We start from the raw sequence: 4,590 nt of genomic DNA, 5'->3' as shown, positions 1-4,590 counted from the left end.
ATGAATATTATAATGTTTTGCATGATTTATGACATGAACTTGTGATTTCACGATATGATATATGAATAGGGCTGACAATTTTAACACGACCCGCGAACCTGACACAAAGTTACTGGGTTTGGGTTTACCGTTTATTTTGTTCTTGGCAGATCAACCCGTAGGTGACCTGCTACACCCGTTTAAATTATTAAAAAAAACACACACACAAGAAAAAACCCTAAATATCCTAAAAGCCTAAACATTACTTTCTTTCTCCTCTCACTCTCAGCCGCCTCTCTCTCTCTCTCTCGCCGCCACCGCTCATGTCTCCTTCTCTCTCTCTCTTGCAGCCGCTCGCCAGCCTCGCCTCTCTCGAGCCGCCGCCGCATCCCTCTCTCTCAGCTCGCATCTCTTTCTCCCTCTCACTCTCAAAATCGGCCTCATTTTCACGCAGATTTCCAAGGAGAAGAAAAATCACAAAACCATAACAAGAACTAGGGTTCAACCTTGAAAAAGAGCTGAGCTTTTAAGAATGGGTGCTAGGGTTCTTGAGTATTTTGAAGAGAACGAGAGAAACTGAGAGGAATAAGATTAAAGGGCGTGGGGGAATGTCTCTGATATCTTTCTCTCTCTTGCTCTGATTTTGTCTCCGAGTTGACAGGTTGACATGGTAACCCGCTAATTTTGTCGTGTCGTGTCCCGGTTTGGGGGGGGGGGGACCCGTTTAGCAAAACGGGTCATGTCTGGGTTTACCCTAAACGGGTGGCGAGTCATTATGGGTCGTAAACGGGTCAACCTGCCAACCAGTGTTGCCAGCCCTAGAATAGTACATGAGTCCAAGATTTAATGACATGATTACAAGCATGAAATGAAACGACATGAAAATTGCATGATGTCATGGTACGGTAGACCAATCCTAGTGGTGGAGGTTAAAGAGTATATTCACTACGATGGAGCAAGCTCTCCCATGAAAACACATAATGATATGACATGCATGATGTAGAAGTAGATGCATGATGAAGAAGATATGTTACATGAATGACATGAAAGTCATGTGCATGATAACTATAAAGCACGAACATGCATGTCACGATGTTTTATGATGATAATTTGTCTTATAAGGGATTTTTCTAGACGTAATAATATGTATATACGGCAGAAGATGTAACCAAGCATATGAATATTGTTACGAATGGTTATGCACATGATGCTTTATGTGGTTTTATATGAGACTTTTTATGCTAGATGTATCACTATGCATAAGTGGCAAGAGATGTAACCGAGCATATGTATAATGTTACAACTAGATATAAGGACCAAGCCAGAAAATCTTATGGCCAGGGGCCAAAGTCTAAAGAAACAAATATGATAAGATGTGACGTCAAAGCGTGAAGGAAAAAATATATTAATATTGAATACTAAATTAATACATAAAATCAAAATTAGTATCAATTCAGTGTTAACAAAAAATAAAAATAAACAAAATAAAATACACAAAGTAATTGTTTCATAATATTTTTCAAAATTCAATTCAAACACTAACCACAATGGAACCCGTTGTGATTTTAGATCTCAAAAATCATATATGATTGAATCTATAGTAAATTTTGCAGTAATTTCTCTTTCAATGTACAATATTAAAAAATCATTCAGAAACTCATATTCAATTTTGTTGCGAAGCCTAGTTTTGACAATATTCATGGCTGAAAATGCATGTTCTATTATTGCGGTAGAAACAAAAAGAGTAAGCACAAGTACAACAACTCGAAAAACAAGATGATAGACAATTGATTTTTTGGCGCTAATCAACCATTGGCACAATTCAGAAATATTTGATAATCCTTGAAAGTCTAAATGTTGAACTACATTATTCTCATATGGTGAAGTTCAATTTCCAACTGTTCTTTTTCAAGCTCGGTGAAGTCTTGTGGATAACAATTATTTACCAACTGACAAATATCATTGATTCTAAAAGATTCACATGCAACTCGAGGATCAAGAGCCAAGCTGAGAATAAGCAACTTCACTGCATGCTCACCAAACTAGCGATTTAATTCTTGCAATTGAGAATCTATTACAGCATAAAAAATATCCACTCGATAATGATGATCAATTGTAAAGTCTGCTTCTTGATGGCGAGCTCGACCTCGTCTCTCAACATAATGAGCATTCATATATGGGACATCTATTTTATGTTTCTCACAAAATGACTTCACATTGGCAAGTAAGGCATCCCATTTATCATCTATATATTGTTGGATATATGCTTTATTGAATGAAACAAGATGCATGACATTTAAAATTTCTTGAGATTTGGATTGCAATTCTTGACATAAATAATCAGTGATTTGCATAGTTTCTTTTAAGAGATGCAAAATGAAGACAAATTCAAATGAAGTTATTGCCTGATAAAATGAGTTTGCTTCTGCTCATTGGAAAGAAGTAGTTCCCTAATCAATGATTTTAAGAATACCATCACATGTTGGATTGAAAAGTTTGATCAAGCAGAAACCAATCTCAAGTGAGAACTCCAACGAATATCTTTAGCCCATTGTAAAGTATCAATTTGATTAAGTCCCCTTCCGGTCTCAATCTCGTCAATTTCAATCACATGAGGAATTTTAGCAGCTTGAGCAATGCTCCATTGCTCATTACGATTGCATGAAACACCAACAATATTGACAATAGAACTCAATTTAGCAAAAAATTGATGGACAAGAATACTTCTTTTGATGTTGTAACTAATGCCAATTGTAAACGATGCGCAAAACAATGAACATAGTATGCATATGGATAATCATTTGAAACCAAAGCTTATAACCCATTCCACCCACCATGTATGTTACTTGCATTATCATATCCATGCCCTCGAATGCCTTGAATGTCTAGCTTATGATTGGACAGTATAAAATATATCCCATTTTTTAGGGTTAATGTTACAATATTAGGAACATGAAACAGCCCAAAAAAGGGCTCTCGTACAAAACCATATTTGTTAACAAATCTTAAAACTATAACCATTTGCTCATTCATTGACTCATCACGAGCTTCATCAACAATTATACAAAATTTTGCATCACCAATTTCTTCGCGAATTGCCTTCTTCACTTTGGTTGAAAAAACATGTAAAATTTCCTTTTGTGTCATTGGTGATGTGTAAGAAGCATTTTTTTGGAGCTGTAGCTATCACTTTAGCAACATTTTCATTGTATGAAACCACTATATCCAATATTTCAAGAAAATTTTCACGATTGGTTGAACCCACACTTTCATCCCAACCTCTAACACCTTGAAATCCAAGCACTCGAACAACATCAATTGAGGCTTTCAACTGCAGCAAATTGTTTGCAATTTGTTTATAAGTAAAATTATCAAGCACATTTTCTATGTGTTGAGATTGATTCATCAAGTCTTCACATGACTTCTAAGCAATTATATTATGTGAATTAGGATATTTTCCTAAATGATTGAGAAAAACACAATGTTTTTCATCCCTAATTTTCATGCAATTCTTGAATCCATCTATAGTAAATACACATTGCGTAGGATGTCCAAATGGATTATTAAAGAGAAAGCATGGCAGAGAAAAAGTTGCATCTTTACTACGTAAATATTCAAGCCATGAAGGAAATAGCTTGAACCACGAAGATTAAAAGCTACGAAGATGATTTTTTTCGGTCTAGATCTCAGGTACTCTGAAATAATAGGTTAGTGCAAACGAGCTTTAATGTAAGCTCGTCAGATTTCATCCCGTTGATTAACATCATAATCCCATATCTGAGGATGCAATCCAGAATTATGCTTGATAAGTGCCAAATATTCCATATTTCGACCCCTTTATTTACATTAGTTAATCCTTTGGTTGTGTCGTTATTTAATGTTTTGTGTTTTTAGTATTTTGTAGGTCATTGAAGAAAAACTACAGCTTTAAAGGGAAAAATGCAAAATTTGGAAGAAAGCATACTTTGAGAAGAACTAGATAATGTGGTTAAGTTTAACCAAATCCAAGAAAATGTTAAATCGGATTAAAGATCAGATTGGATTAAAGTTCAGATTGGATTCAAATTCAAATTCTGCACACGTCTCAGTATTTTGACCATAACTTTCCTCTCAAATATCTGATTGAAGTGATTCAAATTTCATTGGAAAGCTAACTCAAAATAATACAATTCATTGTGAAATATAATTTTCCTAATTCAATCGGTTACTATTCCAAAATCGCCTCGCAATAAAAGGACACAAATCTAGATGAATCCTATTCCGATTTCATACTTCTATTTTGACCGGGAGACAGACCTCTGAATTATCTAGGTTTAATAGAGCTTCTAGGACTTCCCTAAGCCTATAAATAGACTTTCTTGCAAAATTTCAGAGACTAGTTTTGTGAGACAAGTCTGGAGACAGAATGTAATCCACAGTTTTTCTCTGTAGTCTAGTTTTTCTTTAGTTTAGGTTTTATTTTTATGTGGTGCTAATTCTCAGCTAAGGTTGAGGATGAAGCCTCACCAATGAAGAACATCAATACTTTCATGTAAGTCTTTATTTATCTGATTTTATTGGGTTTAATATTTCAATTGTTTTACATCTTTTCAATGTGTGGAGTGATTCATG

The 4,590-nt window shown here is 34.9% G+C and overlaps 1 pseudogene; it reads right to left on the bottom strand.

Annotated features, from left to right (window-relative positions):
* Positions 1 to 733: 733 nt before the first annotated feature.
* Positions 734 to 3,385, bottom strand: LOC148585871 (uncharacterized; annotated as a pseudogene).
* Between the last annotated feature and the right edge of the window lie 1,205 nt (positions 3,386 to 4,590).

The sequence above is a fragment of the Corylus avellana genome, chromosome 5 (genome assembly GCF_965113065.1).
Source record: "Corylus avellana chromosome 5, dhCorAvel1.hap1.2, whole genome shotgun sequence".
Lineage (NCBI taxonomy): Eukaryota > Viridiplantae > Streptophyta > Magnoliopsida > Fagales > Betulaceae > Corylus > Corylus avellana.
Note: the sequence above shows the minus strand (reverse complement) of the source record. Positions and strands in the feature narration are given on the sequence as shown.